The 21,132-nt window shown below is 38.5% G+C and overlaps 1 protein-coding gene across 26 annotated transcripts in view; it reads left to right on the top strand.

The window, feature by feature from the left end:
* The window catches only part of PTPRA (protein tyrosine phosphatase receptor type A), a 167,530-nt gene that overhangs the window by 13,280 nt on the left and 133,118 nt on the right, over positions 1-21,132 (top strand). For 12 of the 26 annotated variants that reach the window (XM_069548161.1, XM_069548151.1, XM_069548145.1 and 9 more), the window contains exon 2: positions 18,489-18,586. The exons of the other annotated variants lie outside the window; for them this stretch is intronic. The gene's annotated coding sequence lies outside the window, so the exon portion shown is untranslated. The remainder of the gene's footprint in view (positions 1-18,488; positions 18,587-21,132) is intronic. 26 annotated transcript variants of the gene reach the window in all.

Below are 21,132 nucleotides of genomic sequence, written 5' to 3'. Positions count from 1 at the left end.
GGGATAAACTGTAGAACATTTGCTCCCTGAACCATCTTCCCTGGAGTTCTATGGTATGCTTTCTTTGTTTTTCTCTTCCTTTCTTGCCACATGTCAGTTTCCTTAGGCCTCACTTTGACCACTGTTTAACTTACCAAAGAGTACTCTTGTGTTTTAAGTTACATGCCTATGCCTAGGGTTTCAGCTTCCAGTTCTTTGCTAATTAGGAGAAAATTCATCCTTAGCACTGGATGATGACCATCAACCTCCTCTCATCGTCATTGGACAGTTTCCCAGGAACCTGTAACAAGCTCAGAACTGATCCCATCTTCTTCCCTTTAAATGTGTTATTTTTATATTCTCCATCTTGATGAGTGAAACAACCCAGTAAATCAAACTTGAATGGCGTTGTTCTTATGGTTGATGATATAGTCCCATCTGTTTTAACTTTAATATTTCTCAAAATTGCCTGCTTTCCCCTACCTCTTCTATCCCTCAGCTCTGATTTTCTTCCTACTTAGATGAGTGCCCATTATTATTTCCTTATTCCAGATCATGTGTCACATTGCTACCAAGAGTGATCTTTTTAACTTCCTTATCTAATCACAGCACTCCCCAGTTTGAAATCCTCTGGATAAAATCCAAAGTCCTTATCAGAGCAAGCTTTTGTGACCAACCCCTCTTAACCTTTTAGCCTTAATCTTTCCCTGTATCCATGACTGTGTTATGCTCTTTCAGACTCTGTCTTTGACTGACTGTTCATCTCCCTCTTTTTTACCTCACATTATAGTTTCTTGGGTAAGGATCAGCTCCTCCAGTCAGCATTGTCTGACTGACTGTCTCAAGACTGGTCTAGGTATTTTGTTGTTTAGTTTCTAAGTCATGTCTCACGTCTCACTCTTTGTGACCCCCATGGACTGCAGCATGCCAGGCTCCCCTATACTTCACAATCTCCTGGAGTTAGGTCAAATTCATGTCCATTGAGTTGATGATGCCATCCAGCCATCTTATCCTCTGCTGCCCCCTTCTTTTGCCTTCAATCTTTTCCAGTGTCAGGGTCTTTTCCAGTGAGTCAGTTCTTTGCATCAGGTGGCTAACGTATTGGAGCTTCAGCTTCAGCATCAGTCCTTCAATGAATATTCAGGGTTGATTTCCTTTAGGATTGACTGATTTTGTCTCCTTGCTGTCCAGGGGACTGTCAAGAGTCTTTTCCAGCACCGCAGTTGGAAAGCATCAGTTTTTCAGTGCTTTGACTCTGTGGACCTTTGTTGCTAAAATGATGTCTCTACTTTTGAATATGCTGTCTAGGTTTGTCATAGCTTTCATTTCAAGGAGAAAGCATCTTTTAATTTCATGGCTGCAGTCATCATCTGCAGAGATTTTGGAGCCCAAGAAAAGAAAATCAGTAACTGCTTCCACTTTTCCCCTTTCTATTTGACATGAAGTGATGGGACTGGATGCCATGATTTTAGTTCTTTGAATGTTGAGTTTTAAGCCAGCTTTTTCACTCTCATCTTTCACCCTCATCAAGAGGCTCCTTAGTTCCTTTTCGCTTTCTGCCATTAGGGTGACATCATCTACATACCTGAGGTTGTTAATGTTTTCTCCTGGCAATCTTGATTCCAGCTTGTGATTCAACAAGCCTGGGATTTTGCATGATATACTCTGCATATAAGTTAAATAAACAGAGTGACAATATATAGTCTTGTCATACTCCTTTCCCAATTTTTGAACCAGTGAGCTGTATTATGTCCAGTTCTAATTGTTGCTTCTTCACCTGATGAAGAAGAAGACAAGTAAGGTGGTCTGGGATTCCCATCTCTTAAGAATTTTTCAGTTTGCTGTCATTTATATATTCAAATGCTTTAGTGTAGTCAATGAAGCAAAAGTAGATGTTTTTCTGGAATTCCCTTGCTTTCTCTATGATCCAACAAATGCTGACAGTTTGATCTCTGGTTCTTCTGCCTTTTCTACACCCAGCTTTGACATCTGGAAATTCTTGGTTCATGTATTGCTAAAGCCTAGCGTGAAGGATTTTGACCATAACCTTACTAGCATATGAAATGAGCACAATTGCGCGGTACTTTGAACATTCTTCGGCATTGCTGTTCTTTGGGATTGGAATGAAAACTGACCTTTTCCAGGATGTTTGACTTTAGGTGAATGACTACACTATCAAGGTTATCTGGGTCATTAAGATCTTTTTTGTATCGTTCTTCTGTGTATTCTTGCCACGTCTTAATTTCTTCTGCTTCTGTTAGGTCCTTACTATTTCTGTCTTTTAACGTGCCCATCCTTGCATGAAATGTTCCCTGGATATCTTCAGTTTTCTTAAAGAGATCTCTAATCTTCCCCATGCTATTGTTTTCCTTTACTCTTTTGCAGTGTTCATTTAAGAAGGCCTTATCTCTCCTTTGGGCTTTCCTGGTAGCTCAGATATTAAAGCATCTGCCTACAATGCAGGAGACCCTGGTTCAGTCCCTGGGTTGGACAGATCCCGTGGAGAAGGAAATGGCAACCCACTCCAGTATTCTTGTCTGGAAAATCACATGGACCGAGGAGCCTGATAGCCTACAGTCCATGGGGTTGCAAAGAATCGGACACGACTAAACGATTTCACTTTCACTTTATCTCTCCTTAGTATTCTCTGGAACTCTGCATTCAGTTGGATTTATCTTTCCCTTTCTCTCTTGCCTTTCACTTCTCTTCTTTCCTCAGCTTTGTAAAGCCTCCTCAGACAACCACTTTGTCTTCTTGCATTTCTTTTTCTTTGGGGTAGTTTTAGTCACTGCCTTCTGTATGGTGTTCAGAACCTTCATCCATAGTTCTTCAGGCAGTCCAACAGATGTAATCCCTTGAATCTATTTGTCACCTCCACCGTATAATCATAAGGGATTTTATTTGGATCATACTTGAATGGCCTAGTGATTTTCTCTCCTTTTCTTCAATTTAATCCTGAATTTTTTAATAAGGAACTGATGATCTGATCCAGTCAATTCCAGGTCTTGTTTTTGCTGACTGTATAGAGTTCTCTATCTTCAGCTGCAAAGAATATAATCAGTCTGATTTCAGTATAGTGAATGTCCATATGTAGAGTCATCTCATGTTGTTGGAAGAGAGTGTTTGCTATGACCAGTGTGTTCTCTTGACAAAACTCTGTTAGCTTTTACCCTGCTTCATTTTGTACTCCAAGGCCAAACTTGCCTGTTACTCCAGGTGTCTCTTGACTTCCTGCTTTTGCTTTCCAGCCCCCTCCGACGAAAAGAACATCTTTTTTTTTGGTGTTAGTTCTAGAAGGTCTTGTAGGTCTTCATAGAACCAGTCAGTTTCAGTTTCTTTGACGTTAGAGTAGTTGAAACAAAGACTTGGTTTATCATGATATTGAATGGTTTGCCTTGGAAATGAACCGAGATCATCCTGTCATTTTTGAGATTGTACCCACGTACTACATTTCAGATTCTATTATTGACTATGAGGGCTATTCCATTTCTTCTAAAAGATTCTTGCCAACTGTAGTAGATACAGTGGTCATCTAAATTAGATTTGTCCATTCCTGTCCATTTTAGTTCCTGATTCTAAGATGTTGATGTTCACTCTTGCTATCTCTTGCTTGACCACGTCCAAGTTACCTTGACTAATGGGCCTAACATTCCAGGTTTCTATGCAGTCTTGTTCTTTACAGCATTGGACTTTCACCACCAGACGCATTCTCAACTGACCATCATTTCTGCCTTGGCCCAGCTGCTTCATTCTTTCTTTAACTATTAGTAATTGCCCTCCACTCTTGCCCAGTAGCATATCGTACACCTTCTGACCTGGGGGACTCATCTTCCAGTGTCGCATCTTTTTGCCTTTTCATGCTGTTCATGGGGTTCTCTAGGCAAGAGTGCTGGAGTGGTTTGCCATTCCCTTCTCCAGTGGGCCATGTTTTGTCATAACTCTTCACTATGACCTATCCTCCTTGGGTGGCTCTGCGCGGCATGGTTCATGGCTTCATTGAGTTACATTAGCCCCTTCTACAGGACAAGGCTGTGATCCATAAAGGGGGATCTAGTTGTAGATCCTGTGCTTATTTCTGTCAAGTCAGTTCATAATCATATTGTGTGATAATCCAGGCATTTATAATCTGTGCATTGACACTTGCAGGTTAACAATTTTAGAGGGATCCTGGTGGTCCAAGATGTGTGAAAATATGTAATTTTGCTGGGGATGGATTCATATTGGACTTTGAGTTTGATGGCAGCAGTTGAGTTCACTTAGTTCTTCAGTGAGTCTAACCTCACTCAGAATCTTAAGCTGTCCTTTTTTATTTCCTGCTTTTTCCTGTTCATTTTCTAGTTTTGTAGGTTTTCTGATTCCAAAATTGGAAAATTGAAACAGAAAACTAAGTCCCTATAATGACTTGAAAATCCAGGTGGTTTTTAAGATGTCTTTTTCTTCTCTTCTCCTCTTTCTATCTCCCTTATCTTTGGCACTAAATTAGGAGATACAAACTCAAATATGTCTTTGGAAGCCAGGCAGCTTATGTGAACGAGAAAGGTAGATCTGTTGGGTCTCATGTTACACTGGAGTTTCTCCATGGCCTTTCTAAAGGAGTTCGTATTTAACATTTTTATTATACACTGTGCTGCCGTTTTGAAACTTCAGTGTAATTGCTAAAGACTGTACCTATATGATTTAGTTTATCTTTATGAAACTAAACTCATTAAGTAAAAACTTAAGTAACCATACTACTTACTACTTAGTCTTCTAGACCCAGCTGAAATATTACCTACTTAGTGAAGTCTCCTGAATTCTCCTAGGAATTGTTCTTTCCTCCTTTTGGGGTTGGAATAACAAGTATTGATCTAAATGTATTTTAAGTACTCACTTTCATGTCTCATTTCCTTTTAGTTTATTGAAGACAATTATGTATTGAGGAACATCTTATTGATTCCATTGGGAGTTCAATACATTGGTGTTTAACAGTGAGCAAAGTGCTAGCATATAGTAAACAGACATGTTTAGTGATGAACAGATACTGATGAAAACCAAAATGTGGGAGTCTATAACATTTCCTTCTCTTTTGATGATTTGAAGGGCTGTGTGGCTACCCTAATTTCAGCTTTGTTTCTTGGAAATTACCAGGAATGTTAGTCATGATCGATATGTGTTGGTCTGTTTGGTGCAGACGGATCTGTGTACAGATGGTGACTAAAACTTAATTCCAAATAATCAGTGGTTCAGCCTCCTGAGAAAAGATTCCCTACAAGGGGAACTTCCTGTTCTAATTTCATACAGTTAAGACTCGTAAATCACCTGATAATTGTGGAAAATATAAAGAAATTTGAGTGGTTGGATAAAGAAAGGGTTTGGAATAAACAGACCTCAGTTCTATTTCTGGTAGTACTAATTAACATTGTGACTTCAGTCAAATCTTTCCTGGTCAGTTAAAGTGATAAGGGACTTGATGGTTTCAAATCTTTCCTTAAAATTTAGTTCTGAAACACTCTAATTTCCAAAATATTAGGACCAGTGAAGGAAATACTGTTCATTCAAAGAAGAATTTGAAGGAATTTACTGAAGTTCATATAATACCCATCGTGTATGTGTTTCTGGAGAGGTTGTGTTTAGGAGCTCTCTAGAAAGACAAGAAACTAGTCAATAATAATCATTACTGAGGAGTGGGGAACTGGATTATTGGTGGGAAGGATACATTCTATTTAGCATATTTTCTTTGGTATTCTTTGACTTTATAGTGTGTGGTTCCTTATCTACCCAATAAGGACAAATAAATTTTAATACATAAATACTCACATAAGCAAGTCAGAATAAAAGGAAAGTAAGGGTCTTATGGGAAGAGAGAGGCATGGGAATGATAGTGCAGTTCATTAGATCCTGTGCATTTATTTAAAGAAGACTGTATATTGAGCTCTCAAGTTATAGTAGCCAAAGATTCCAAGATATTGACTTGACTTAGAAGATATAAACTATCATCAGCAGTGAAAACAGCCTTTCCTGGCACTATGGTTTGAGGCATTTTCCTCTTAAAAGGGCTGTTACGGTGAATGTTTTCAGTAGTACCTCTACAGTCATACTGTAGTGCAGTTTCTCAAATGGAAGCCCTTGGATATATTTTGGAGAGAAGTTTCTCTGAGTAGACTCTAATAGTTTTAGAAGTTTGAATAATCTGAACTATAAGCATGTAGATTGCTGACTTTGTAACTAAGTATTGCCACACATTTTCAGCACCCGTGTTCGTGTGTGTTTAGGATCAAGCTACATCTTTATTTGTAAGTAAATAGTTTGTGGGACCAAGGAAAGGCCAAGTAGTTCTGGGCACAGTGGGCAGCTTGCTTGTAGTTGTCTGAATGGGAAAGTGGTGGGAGAATTGGTATTATATGACATGTGTGCTTAGGCCTGCCAAGCTTAAACAAACACACAAAAACGTGTAGTAGGTCATACAGTAGCTGTGTTATGAGCAGTGACTTAATTTCAGCATTGAATTTATTATTATCTATTAATATTGTTAATTTGAGTCTTGGTTTTATATTTTTATATTTATAAATTTGGTTTGGTTTTATAGCTGTGTAATAGCACAGTGTTACATTTATATTTAATCATTAATAAAAATTTTAATTAGCAGTGAAGGTGTGTTAAAAATTTTGCTTCATTTAAAAGGTAATCCATATCTCTCAAATTTGAGAACTCCTGCCGTAGTGACTTTTTTTTAAAGTATTTATTTTTGGCTGTCCTGGGTCTTTGTTGCTACTCGGGCTTTTTTCCAGTTACGACAGGCAAGGGCTACTCTATAGTTGCAGTGCTTGGGCTTCTCATTTTGGTAGCTACTTTTGTTATGGGGCACGGGCTCTAGGGTGTGTGGGTTTCAGTAGTTGTGGCTCCCGGGCTCTGGAGCACAGGATCCACAGTTGTGGCTCCTCAACATGTAGGATCTTCCCAGATCAGGAATTGAACCTGTGTCTCCTACACTGGTAAGTGGATTCTTCAGCACTGAGCCACCAGGGAAGCTCTGCAGTAGTGATTTTGCCGTAACCTTATTACAGCTTTGGTTATTCTCAACAGAGTCCACAGATGCCCAAATAAGAGGCAGTTTTCTAAATGTCATTTCTCATAATTGAATTTTGTTGATTAGAAAAAGGCTTTGAAATCATGAGTACAGTTGCTAATTAATGACAAATCCAACTTACTTTGAAAATAAAGAAGTCTGAAGTTGATGGTGGTTTTCATAGATGGTGACTCCATCTATTTACATGAAACAACCACAGGAAAGGCTGAGATGGTTATCAGAAAAGTGGTCACCTGTTCTAACCCACGAATGAATGGATACACCAGGCTCCAATCCTCTCAATTGAAGAGAGCATGGCTTGAATGAGTTTAGTCTGAATAAAATGTCAAAGTTGATGTACCTGGCTATTCATTTTAGCTATAGAAAGATATAAGTAATTACCTAATTTCAGGTAGCATAATTTTCTCGTGAAACCTCTAATAAGGACAACTCTTTTGGAAAAAGTTTCTCTAGAAACAGAATTGGGCTTCCCTGGTAGCTTAGCTGGTAAAGAATTCGCCTGCAATGCAGGAGACCCGGGTTCGATTGCTGGGTGGGGAAAAATCCCCTGGAGAAGGGATAGGCTACCCACTCCAGTATTCTTGGGCTTCACTGAAAGATTGAAGGCAGGAGAGTAATCCAAAGGCATTTGTCTTCAGACTGTGTCATCATCAGAAAATTAAAAATTTCCAGATCTTACCTTGCAAGGATGATGGGCAGACATTCTTCAGCCTTGACAATGGGAACACCAAATTTTCTGACCTGATCCAGCTTGTTGACTTTTACCAGCTGAAAAAAGGGTCCTACCTTGCAGACTGAAGCACCACTGCATCCGAGTGGCCTTATGACCTCAGATCTACCCTGGCTGCAGGCTGGTGGACGCTGACACTGGGCTGTGAAGAGGCGTGTGCATCGCTTAGAACACACGTCTGTCTGCACCTCCGGGCTTGAAGCAAGATGGTGCATTCTGCACTGGCCGACCACAATCGGCTAGTCTGTTGGGCTTGATGGTGATTGCTGCAGATTCAGTAGGGCCGCGCCTCTCTCGCTGGCCTCATAGGGAGGGCGGGAGAGAGCAAATTCAAGAATAAACTGGAATGATGGTCTTGGCTGGGCCACGGAGGAATGCAAGCCAGAGAGAAGTGATTGGAAGTGAACTCTTGCCCTGGAATAATCTTGACAATTAAAACTGATGTGTTTAAAAAAAAAAAAAGATTGAAGGCAGGAAGAGAAGGGGATGACAGAGGTTGAGATGGTTGGATGGCATCACCCACTCAATGGACATGAGTTTGAGCAAGCTTTCAGATATGGTGAAGGACAGGGAAGGCTGGTGTGCCTCAGTTCATGGGGTTACAAGGAGTCAGACAGAACTGAGTGACTGAACAAGAAACAGAATAGTTCTATTCTTTAGAATTGTTGGCTGTTGGGAGCTTCGCAGGTGATCCAATGCAGGAGGCCCAGGTTTGATTTCTAATCAGGAAACTATTAATAGACCCCACATGCTGAAACTAAGACCCAGTGCAGCCAAATAAATACATAAGTAAAAATATTAAAATATTGTTGGATTTTATTAAAATTAAATATTAAAAAATTGTTGGATGCTCTAAATGGTTTTGATTTTAAAGTTGATCTGGACCCAGTTTTTTTGTTAGTTGCTTAAAAGAATCACTTTTCTGTTAAGATCATTGTTCTTGACATCAAAACAGTATTTATCAGCACAGAAGAGATAACTGCATTTTCTGTCTTTTACATTTCAAATAATTCTAAAAGAATTTTAAAAGAGGAGTACAAGATTTTATATGTTATGCCACATTATCTGATCTGGCATTAGTTTTTTGAATCTTACCCTGTGCGTTTAGGGCAGTTTGGCTGTGAACACTGTTTGTCAGAGTAAGGAACTTCCCTTTTTTCCCTTGTTGTAAAAAAGCTTTCAATGAGTGGATGTTAAATTGTGTATCATGCTTTTCCTGCATCTCTTAATGTTCATATGATATTTCTTTAAATAGTCAATATAATGAATTATGTTAATCAACTCTTCATGAGAAAATATTGGTTTATTTTTTCTTTTAGACTCATTTTACGTAATTTTTCTTGTAAAATATACATAACAAAATATACCATTTTTACTACAGTTTGGTGTACATTCATATTGATTGTTGTAATATCATCACCACCATCCATTTCCAGGACTTTTTCATCATTCCCAACTAGAACTCTGTATTCTTTTACCAGTATGTTCCTGATTCTCCTTCCCTCTAGCCCTTGGCAACTACCTTTCATTAATTAAAAAGGGAGTTTTTAAATGAAACACAATTTGATCATGGTGTCTACAGTAGTATCTTTTTATCTTATACATTGATGGCATCAGATTACTAGTATTTTGGTTGGAATTTTTTCAATAACAGTTAAGGCTATTTTCTAATTTCCATTGTGGTTTTCTTCTTTGATCCATGGGTTATTTATAAGTGTGTCTTTTAATTTTCAGCTGTGAGGTTTTTTAATATGGATTAATAGATTTAACTGCATTGTGGTTAAAGGATTGACCTGTATGATTTTAGTCCTTTAGTATTTGTTTGCTGTTTGGCTGAGTGTTAATGTTAAATTTTAATGTTAAATTGTTAACATTGTTAATGTTAAATTGTTAACATTTTACCATAATTGCCTTATCTTTGTTACTATATCCTTCTAGCTACAAGTTTTCTAAATCATTTAAGAAATAAGTTGCAGACAAAAGGCTCTGTAACTTTTAAATCCCTATATATATCCTAAAAACAAGGATACTCTTCTGTTTAACCACAGCACACTCATTAAAATCAGGAAATAAATACTGATACAGTACTGTCTGATTCGCAGATGCCTCTCAAATTTCACTGATTTTCCAATTATGTTTTTCACAGCAAAAACAAAAACAAAAAAAGCCAAAAGATCAACCAAAAAACCAACTCCCCCCTCCAAAAGGGCTTCCCAGGTGGTAAAGAATCTGCCTGCCAAGCAAAAGACCTCGGTTCGATCCCTGGGTTTTGAAGATTCCCTGGAGGAGGAAATGGCATCCCACTCCAGTATTCTTGCCTAGGAAATCCCGTGGACAGAGGAACTGGCAAGCTACAGTCTGTGTTCTCTGGGTTGCAGAGAATTGGACACGACTTAGAGAATAAACAGCAACAGCAACCCCTCTAGAAAGAAAACCAGGAAAACCTCTTCCTTTCCTCCTTTTATTTCCAGTTCAGAAACCATCTAGGAACATGCCTTGCATTTAGTTATCATGTCTCTTCAGTTAGTTACAGTTAGTTCAAAAATATTTTACCTTTTTTAGTAAGTAAATAATATTCATTTTTGTGAAATGATAACTTTGAGGCTATATGAATAGTTCATTTCTCATCTGCTTTTTACCTACTAGTTTTAGCACCCATTCATTAATGATCTGTGCCTAAGTCAGTTATTACTATAGTGGTTACCAAATGATAAAATTTATAAAATTTGATCACTCCTTTTGAGTTCATTTGGCATTTCACTGTAAGAAAAAGCTTTCTCTACCCCTTCTTCTTTTAGTTTATTTATGTATTTACCCTGCTACCTGGCATGGGAGATCTTAGTTTCCTGACCAGGGATGGAACCCTTGCCCCCTGCAATGGAGTCTTGACCACTGGACCACCAGGGAAGTGTCTTTTTTCTCTTTTAAAATCATTTAGGAGCTTCCCTGGTGGCTCAGTGGTAAAGAATCTACCTGCCAGCGCAGGAGATCATGGATTCCATCTCTGATCTGGGAAGATCCCACATGCTGCAGAGCAGTTAGGTCCATGCGCCACAACTCTTGAACCTGCACTCTAGAGCCTGCATGCTGCAACTGCTGAAGCAGAGAAGCCACCACAATGAGAAGCCTTTGCACTGCAGCTAGAGATTAGCCCCTACTCTCCACAACTAGAGAAAAGTCCAAGCAGTAACACTTCGGCACAACCAGAAAATAAATTTATTTTAAAAATCATTTAAACATATCAACATGAACTCCTGGATTCCTATGTTATTCATTTACCATTTATTTGATGCTCATATTGTGCTAGATTTGGCCATAGACACCCTTTCAGGCTGGCTCCTGTGGCCTTTTTTCATGTCCCCGTCATTCTTTGATCACTTACTTTTCTTTTTACACAGTAAGATTTTCCATGCTCATCTTGTACTTTCACTGCCCCAGTCCGGAATCAACGATGTCTATCAGGGAGCTCTGGTTCCTTTTATTAGGGGATGTATTTAGGAAATAAGATCTGAATACCAGATGTGTTCTTTGCTTCTGAGATGTCCTTGCTCTTAGGCTCTGTTAGAGGTCAGAGATAGGATAGTGTTTTTAAATGTACCTAGGATTGATGGCATGAAGAGGTCAGTGCCATTGAAGGAAGTTCATTGCTCATAGTTCTCCAGAGGCAGCAGGCACCAAGCTATTATGCAGGGTTACATGGGAGAAACACTAAGGTCAGTCAGGAGGCAGAGGGGTAAGGGGAAAATATGGATAAGTGCCTTTATCATTGTGGTGGTGAGAATTGTTAGGTAGAAATGTCCCCTATTGTGCAGAAAGTGAAACACAGATGTTGAAGAGTTTGTAGTGATTTATACATATACATATGTATCAGATGGTAAAGAATCTACCTGCAATGCAGGAGACCCAGTTTCTGTCCCTGGGTCGGGAAGATCCACTGGAGAAGGGAATGGCTGCTACCCAGTCCAGTATTCTTGCCCGGAGAATCCCATGGACAGAGGAGCCTGGCAGACTGCAGTCCATAGTGTTGCAAAGAGTCAGACATGACTGAGTGACTGACACTTTCACTTTGACATATGTGTGTATACACAAACACACACAGACATCAATATCTGCCTATAAATATTGAAAGCCATGATTTCACTTTGATACCTTTAGTTTTGTTTCAATACCATGGATTTTTCCTAGTCTTTTTCTCTTTCTAAATTTGTACCTCCTTTCTCTGACACTTAGAATCTGGCTTTCCAACTTGTTCCCTCCAGCACCATTGTGGGTAACAACCTCCTGACCACAAGGGCTATCTCATTGACCCCAGTCCCACTGAAAGTGCTGTCTGAGCACTATCTGGTTCCATGATTCCCTTTTATATACAGAAAATTCTCACTTTTCATAGTTCCCATATGCATGAATTTCTGTTACCATGGTTTAGATGACACCAGTCCCCAAATAACAGTTAATGTAACTAAATATAACTTGTGATCAGAAATAACTTATCTAAAAAAATTAAAATTTACTTTGACTCTGTAATAGCTGATTACTATCTCCCCTGAACAGTATTCAGTTGAAGGTAGCGTGTTGTTTTTTTTTAAAGGAAAATTGCAGTCTCTGCATTGCTCTCAGCTGAACTTTACACAGCTCTGCATTTCCCTCTGTCAGTTCCTCTTGGAATGGTGGGTGGGTAGAGCAGAGAGGATATGTACAAAAATGTATTTTTAGTTCTTTTGAACAGAGAGGTTGCTCCAGCCATTGCTATTGATGACAGGAAGTATATTTATAGCTCCAGGGAAGTAGGGTCCTGGTTTTAAGAAAACCTGTGAGGCTGTACTTAATATATTTCACTAAAGCTTATTTGCACGTCATAGGGAGTGAAGTTGAGATGAATGGACTTGCAGCATATGTTATGAAGTATAATTACTTTCATAAATATATTCAGTCTGTTCCTGAATTTGGGAAAAAAAAACTTCCATTTTGAAATTTCATCATTTGTGACACCTAAAACAAAGGCCCCTTTTAGAGTATATGAGATGTGTGTGGAGAGTTCAGATGGTAGTATACAGTTGTGCGCTTGAGGGTTACTAAATATTGTCCCCAGTTAGATATCATTTATGAAGTTATTACTGGTGGAGCTTCTATTGTGATCTTTTTTAAAGACTGAAACCAAAATAATTGTTCATGGGTCGTACGATAACCTCTGTAAAATCAGTTTGAAGTTTTCCACTAACATCATATAATTTTCTTACAGATTTGATTGGGACAGAACTTCTGCTGTTGATTATCATGCGCAGTGAACACATTCAACACAAGTTAAATTATTCTGAAGCCTTTTCGATCTTTTTTCCCCCACTCCTTTTCTTAATTGAGGGAAGCAAAGAGTTGGTTTCCAAGGATACATCTTCTCTCTCACAGTTGTCTCAGATTGTTGTAGTCGTGGAGACCAAGCAGTAAAATTCTTGGCAGCTGCCACCACTGGTCTGATCTTTTCTTTTAAAAGCATGAGATTCTTTAATAATTCATTTTGGGAAGATTGGGGCCAAATGATTCCAGGTCATCCCAGAGCGGGGTTGGGAATGTTGTCAAATAGGTGCAATTCAGTTAAGTACTAACTACCCACTCCCTTGTGGCTCAGCTGGTAAAGAATCTGCCTGCAATTTGGGAGACCTGGGTTCGATCCCTGGTTTGGAAGGATCCCCTGGAGAAAGGAAAGGCTACCCACTCCAGTATTCTGGCCTGGAGAATTCCATGGACCGTATAGTCCATGAGGTTGCAAACAGTCGAACACGACTGAGCAGCTTTCACTTTAAGTATTAACAAGTTGCTAAATAAAACTACAGTGATAATGAGAGATTTGTGGGTTCTTGAGCCACAGGGACGCCTGGCATGCTGCAGTTCATGGGGTTGCAAAGAGTTGGACACGACTGAGCGACTGAACTGAACTGAAGCCATCTACTAAGTTGATTAATCTCTCTGCCTCAGTTTCCCCTCTGAGGGGATATTATGGGACATCATAATATCCACTTCATAGGGTTGTGGTGGGGAGTAAGTGAGCTAAATTATGTAATATTCCTAACTTATCAGAAGTATTAAACTAATATAGGCCGTTCAATTTATACATAAAGAATAGAATTATTGATGAGGTTGTAAAAGCTGAAAAATAACTAAATTCAAAGATGATATGTACTGAGTTCATTTATAAGATTTGTGGCTCCCCCGTCCCTGGGATTCTCCAGGCAAGAATGCTGGAGTGGGCTGCCATTTCCTTCTCCAATGCATGAAAGTGAAAAGTGAAAGTGAAGTCGCTCAGTCGTGTCCGACTCTTTGCGACCCCATGGACTGCAGCCTACCAGGCTCCTCTGTCCATGGGATTTTCCAGGCAAGAGTACTGGAGGGGGTGCCATCGCCTTCTCCGAATGCTACACTAGTAGAATTTTAAATTAAGAAAAAATTATGTGATGGGGAGAGGACAAATTAACTTCATAAAAAATATGTAAAATTAATGTGAAAAAATGAAAACTTTTTAAAAGAATATAAAGGATTTTTTAAGAGAAATAAATTCAATATTGGTGCTGTGTTCCTGAATGCGAGAGACTAATAAAGTATTATAAAGATATTATATAGATGTCAGTGCTCCCCAAGTTATTCTGCAGGTTTAATGAAAATTTTTTGTAAGCAGTGGGGTGAGCCTTTTCTAGAGCTTAAAAAATTGCATGCATGGTTCATTTGGAAGGATGAATTCAGTAGTTGAAAAAAGTTTGAAAAAGAACAGTAGTTGGACGTCCTGTAGAAGTGGGGAGGGTATGTGACATTTGACGCTCCAGATAGTAACATATTAGAAGGTTAAAGGTATTTAAGGGAGCATGGCATTTGTGTTTGAATCGACAAAACAAGTGTTTAGAGCAGAACAGTAAGTTCAGAAACAGACCTGGGTATGTTGGGAATTTAGAATGTGATAAAAATAATATTTAAAAATCAACGAGATACCACAAATTGGGAGCCCACGTGCTATAACTGCTGGGACTATGCTCTGCAACAACAGAACCCTGTGCACTGCAGCTAGAGAAAACCCTGCATGCTGCATCACAGAGCCTGTACACTACAGTGAAGGTCCAGTGTAGCCACAATAATAAATATAAGTAAAAATTTTCAAAAACTCTGGATGAGAAGGATGGAGTATTCAATGAGTGGTCCTGCAACAGTAGGCTATTTTGGAGGAAAATATATAAAGATTGCTAATTTAGACTATGCTCAAATAATCATGAGATTATAGAGTATGCATCAGTTCAGTTCAGTTGCTCAGTTGTGTCCAACTCTTTGTGACCCCATGAGCTGCAGCACGCCAGGCCTCCCTGTCCAACACCAACTCCTGGAGCCTACCCAAACTCATGTCCATTGAGTCGGTGATGCCATCCAGCCATCTCATCCTCTGTCATCCCCTTCTCCTCCTGCCCTCAATCTTTCCCAGTATCAGGGTCTTTTCAAATGAGTCAGCTCTTCGTATCAGGTGGCCAAGATATTGGAGTTTCAGCTTCAACATCAGACCTTCCAATGAACACCCAGGAGATCACCCAAAGGACTGATCTCCTTTAGGATGGACTGGTTGGATCTCTTTGCAGTCCAAGGGACTCTCAAGAGTCTTCTCCAACACCACAGTTCAAAAGCATCAATTCTTCGGCGCTCAGCTTTCTTTATAGTCCCAACTCTCACATCCATACATGACTACTGGAAAAACCATAGGCTTGACTAGATGGACGTTTATTGGCAAAGTAATGTCTCTGCTTTTTAATATGCTAAATCAGTATGCATAATACTGAATTAACTAGACTTTTTTTTTTTTGACTGTTCCACGCAGCATGCAGAGTCTTAGTTCCTCAACCATGTTAGGACTTGTGCCCCCTATAGTGAACCACCAGGGAATTCCCAGTCACACTTTTCATTCTTTAGAATATACTGAATGATTCTTAAAATAATCTGAACACTCATGGCTGATAGACTACTCTCTAGTATACCTTGCCTTCTGCAATCACTAGTTGAATTTATACTTTCAGGGATCAGTGTGTTCTAAACCTGCCAGTTATACTTATTGTAACCTAATTAAATATTCCATAAACCAATGAAATATATAAAATAGTTGTTTTTAAGAAAGTTAAGTTGATGATCCTGAAAGAATTGGATAAATACGAGTCCCTTCCTCCCTTTTTCTTACTAGTTCCCCACTTTCTTACTAGTTTTGGGCATTGATACTTTAAAAGATTAAGGGAAAGAACCATAAAATCTTACTAATCCTTCTGTGCTCAGTTGTCTCACAGATGTCTAAGTTTTTGTTCCACTCTAAAGAAATTGAAATTTAAAATCATAGATATGTATTAGGGACATGATGATCTATGCAGGAAAGAACGTGTGAAGCATTAATTAACATATCTGTACTTAAAACGCTATGTATGAAAGTAAATGGGTTTAAGTAAAAATCAAATATTTAAGTTACATGTATATATATTTATTTTGATTACCTGGTTTACTGTGTTTTTTCATGTAACCAACCAGGCCCGGGTCCTGTTTGTGTTGGATAAAAGTTTTTACCTGTCCCTGGAAGAAATAGAGGTAGTGCTTTTATATGCTTAGGCTAAAGAAAACCTTTCTCCAAAGCATAGTCATCAGACAATTTCTGTGAAGAGCCAGAGAGTAAACATTCTAGATTTTGCAGTCCAAAAAGCAAAATTGAGGCTCTTATGTAGGTACTTTATAACGAGGGAAAATATATTTCCACAAATTTATTACTGATGAAATTCAAATATGATAATAGTAATAATGATTACTGTTACTGCTGAGTACACTTTTTGTAATATAGGTACACTAATGAGAAAAATGATGATACATTTTCCTTAATTGGGGTTCAGAGTTAGTGTTTCCTGTCATCAAAATTGATCGCAAATGTTCATCTGTTATTGCTGATCTATAATGAGATTTTACGAATTTCATCTTTGGAAATATCTTCACATAGATGTGTATAGCCAATTGAAATCAGCCCACAAGCATATGGTTTTAATTGAGCATATTAATATGTTGGGAAGCATTTGTAGAATTGTAGTTTTCCCTTAGTATTTGCCTTTTAGTGTATCATTACATTGTAGATTAATTACTTCCAATTGAAGGTTAGATGTCAGTGCCATAATTACATTGTTAAATAGATTTTGAGACATGGAAAATTTTCTTTGCACTTGCCTTAAAGTCTTAAAAATGCTTCCAGAATTATAATTTAATCTAAAATATGTATTCACTGCAAACTTATTGAGAATTGAAATCTCACTTTTTGTTTTAACTTTTTGACAGCACTGGAAATGTATGAAGCGGTTTGACATTACTTACAATTTGAATAATAGCTTTTGTCTAAATGAATTAACTACAATTTAGATTTCACATATAAGTTCTACCCTATAATGTTAGGTTGAATTTATTAAATATTATAAAACCTACAACAGAAGCTAAATTTCAGAGCCATCAGTGATAATAGTGACTGAAAAGGTTTTAGTGTTCTGAAACTGGAGTCTCAGCCCCGAGCTTTAAAAAAATTTTATCACAGTAAAACTTCACAGTTGCTAAGCCATAAAACTCCTGCATGAGCAGGCAAGACAGGTTATTCTGCTTCAGTTGCTGACAGTGATTTAGCTCATAACAGCGAATTAAGTTCACCATTGACACTATTGGTTCATTCAGTAACATGATAAATTTAGATATTTTCCAGAGTACCTGCTGATGAAAAATAATAAACAGCCACCTTATATCTTCACAAGCTTTCTAAGTTATCCAACTAAGCCTTTTTATTACTCCATATATATTTTTACAAACATCATCAGTTATAACTCATCTTTCTATTTCAGCTTGTTCCGAATTAGTATTTCCTCAGTTTCTCACCACACAGACTATTCATAGAAGCTGATTCTTCAAATACTTTAAACTTGGCATTAATTCCTTGAGTAAACAACAGCAGCTGAGCTGTATTAGTAACGTCTAACTCATGAACGGACAGGGTAATTTACTTGAAATCATTTGCCTTAAAAAAAAGATGACAAATTTTATTCCCATTGTCTTCAACCTTTGGAGCAGCTGGTTTTGCTGAAAGGCTAATAACAATCTCAAGCTTAGTTTCTCTGAATACATTTCTTGAGCTCTGGCTGCTGCTGCTGCTGCTGCTGCTGCTAAGTTGCTTCAGTCGTGTCGAACTCTGCGACCCCATAGACGGCAGCTCACCAGGCTCCCCGGTCCCTGGGATTCTCTAGGCAAGAACACTGGAGCGGGTTGCCATTTCCTTCTCCAGTGCATGAAAGTGAAAAGTGAAAGTGAAGTCGCTCAGTCGTGTCCGACTCTTAGCAACCCCATGGACTGCAGCCCACCAGGCTCCTCCGTCCATGGGATTTTCCAGGTGACAGTACTGGAGTGGGGTGCCATCGCCTTCTCAAGCATTATTTTATTTTGCTTTTATTTTTGGTCATGCTAGTTGGCTTGCAGAACCTTAGTTTCCCGACCAGGGATCAAACCAGGACCCCAGTAGTGGAAGCACAGAATCCTAACCACCAGACAGCCAGGGAACTCCTAGGTGCTTTTTACTAACTCACGATTAGCAAATTACTTTCCTTGCTTGGCTAACAAATGAGCTTCTTGGAAATTTACTTTTGTTGCAGCTTAATTTTTTTTTTTTATACTCCTTCCCTTTCTTTCTTCCAGAAATTCTGCTGTGATGAGATATTCTACTTCAGATTTTCTACTTTTTTTGACTGTTGCTTTCCTGTGAATTGGGAATATTGAGATGACTACTTAGTCTGGTAATGTTTATATATATTGAATTATTTTACCACAAGCTATAGTGTCATTGCATAATAAACAATGTTTTCTCATCTGACTTGCTAGCAAAATAATCCACACTGTCCACTGTGCATTGAAAAGAGTCCACTTCTCTCTTTTCTTGTTTTAACTTGGCAGCTATGTACTGGTAATTTAGAAAAAAAAAAAAACTATTGCAGTATGCCAATATGTGTGTGTGGCACTCAAAATGCTGTTGACTTGTAACTTGGTCACTGTGATTTGTGGTACACTGAACAGCAGTGTGAAGCTCTAAGCACCACGTATACAAGGAGCTACTTGATTCTGCTATTGTAATGATGAAGCTAGCCATACATAGCCAACATGTAAATGAATGAGTACAACTGCATTTGATATTATTTGTGGACACTGGAGTTTGAATTTCATATAGTTTTCAGATCATGAAATAGTACTCTATTTTTTCTAAACATTAAAAAATGTAAAAATGTTTCTTAACTTGCAGATCTTACTAAAATCAGATAGTTTACTCATCTTTATTTAAGGTAAAGCATTACACAAGGCCAAAATCAGGAAGGAAAAGGTTGCATAAAATGTGACTGCTTGAAAAGATAATATAAGCAAAACTAGATGATGAACTGCAGTTTTGCAACAGTGTGTCAGGAAAGGGTTAATATCATCCTAGAATGAGAGAGTAGCTACAGAAAAGAAACAGACCAATACTCTATTAGAAAAATGGGCAAAGATGGTTTACCAATTAAATACAAATGTCAGCAACTGGGTGAACTATTGATCCAATACTGAACCAGGAAAGGCAAATGAAAACATGGCAGGCTTTCACTTTTCACTTAATACAACTTGAATATTGCTTGAGACTTTTACAGGAAGCAAATACTACTACATTTGTCAATGTTTAAAAACCAGCAAGCAAGTAAACAAAAGTTTTCTTATAATTTTGCTGCTTGTTTTTCTGGTCCCTAAGTTTTCTTAACATGACCAACGGTACTGTTTACTAACAGTTACCGACCGCTTCCTGGGTTGCCAGGCACAGCACCAAACACTTCATGTATCAACTGTAATCTTTGATTCACCTCATGCGGGATAAATACTGTTAAGGGGATGGGAAAGAGGAGGCGGGGAAGGTGAAATAATTTGTTCAGAGCCACACAGGGAGTGAGGGAGGCAGGGTTGTGAACCCAACAAATCTATCTGCCTACAGAGATACCTTCTTTACCACCAAGCCATGCTGATGGTGTCACTTGACTCTGCTGATAAGAAATCTCCACATTTGTAAACAGCTGCATAGTATGTGGTATTAATTCTTTTCTATTTTCTCCATAGTGATTATCATGCTCTGAAATTACCTTGCCCATCTACTACTTGTTTATTTGTTCATCACTTGAGTCTCATTTACCACACTATTAAAACAGAAGTTTCTTTTGATAGATGCTGGGGAAACATCCATGATTAAGGCCCTATAGTAAAGGAATATTTATACCTGTATCTGACACATAGTAGGAACTCTAGAAATATTTGTCTAACAAGTTAAAGTTAAGGACAGATTGTGGCAACTGAAACTTTCCTTATATCCCCTTCTATCCCTCAGAAAGTATTAACAAGGTTTACAAGTGAAAGCATATTTAACATCAGTTAGTATTAAGGTATCGTGTGGACCATAGCCTTGTCTAATTCAGTGAAACTATGAGCCATGCCATGTAGGGCCACCTGAGACGGACAGGTCATGGTGGAATGTTCTCACAAAATGTGGTCCACTGGAGAAAGGAATGGCAAACCACTTCAGTATTCCTGCCTTGAGAACCCTGTGAACGGTATGAAAAGGCAAAAAGATAGGACACTGAAAGATGAACTCCCCAGGTCGGTAGGTGCTACTAGAGATCAGTTGAGAAATAACTCCAGAAAGAATGAAGAGACAGCCATAGCAAATACAACACCAAGTTGTGGATATGACTGGTGATGGAAGCAAGATCTGATGCTGTAAAGAGTAATACTGCATAGGAACCTGGAATGTTAGGTCCATGAATCAAGGCAAATTGGATTTGATCAAATAGGAGATGGCAAGAGTGAATGTCAACATTTTAAGAATCAGCAAACTAAAATGAACTGGAATGGGTGAATTTAACCCAGATAACCATTATATCTACTACTGTGGGCAAGAATCCCTTAGAAGAAATTGAATAGCCATCATAGTCAACAGAAGAGTCCGAAATGCAGTACTTGGATGCAGTCTAAAAAACAACAGAATGATCTCTGTTCGTTTCCAAGGAAAACCATTCACTATCACGGTAATCCAAGTCTATGCCCCGACCAGTAATGCTGAAGAAGCTGAAGTTGAACGGTTCTCTGAAGACCTACAAGACCTTCTGGAATTAACACCAAAAAAGATGTCCTTTTCATTATAGGGGACTGGAATGCAAAAGTAGGAAGTCAAGAAACACCTGGAGTAACAGGCAAATTTGGCCTTGGAGTAAAGGGCAAAGGCTAATAGAGTTTTGCCAAGAGAATGCACTGGTCATAGCAAACACCCTCTTCC

The sequence above is a fragment of the Ovis canadensis genome, chromosome 13, assembly GCF_042477335.2.
Source record: "Ovis canadensis isolate MfBH-ARS-UI-01 breed Bighorn chromosome 13, ARS-UI_OviCan_v2, whole genome shotgun sequence".
Taxonomy (NCBI): Eukaryota; Metazoa; Chordata; class Mammalia; order Artiodactyla; family Bovidae; genus Ovis; species Ovis canadensis.
The sequence above is the reverse complement of the archived record's forward strand: the minus strand, read 5'-3'. Positions and strand labels throughout refer to the sequence as shown.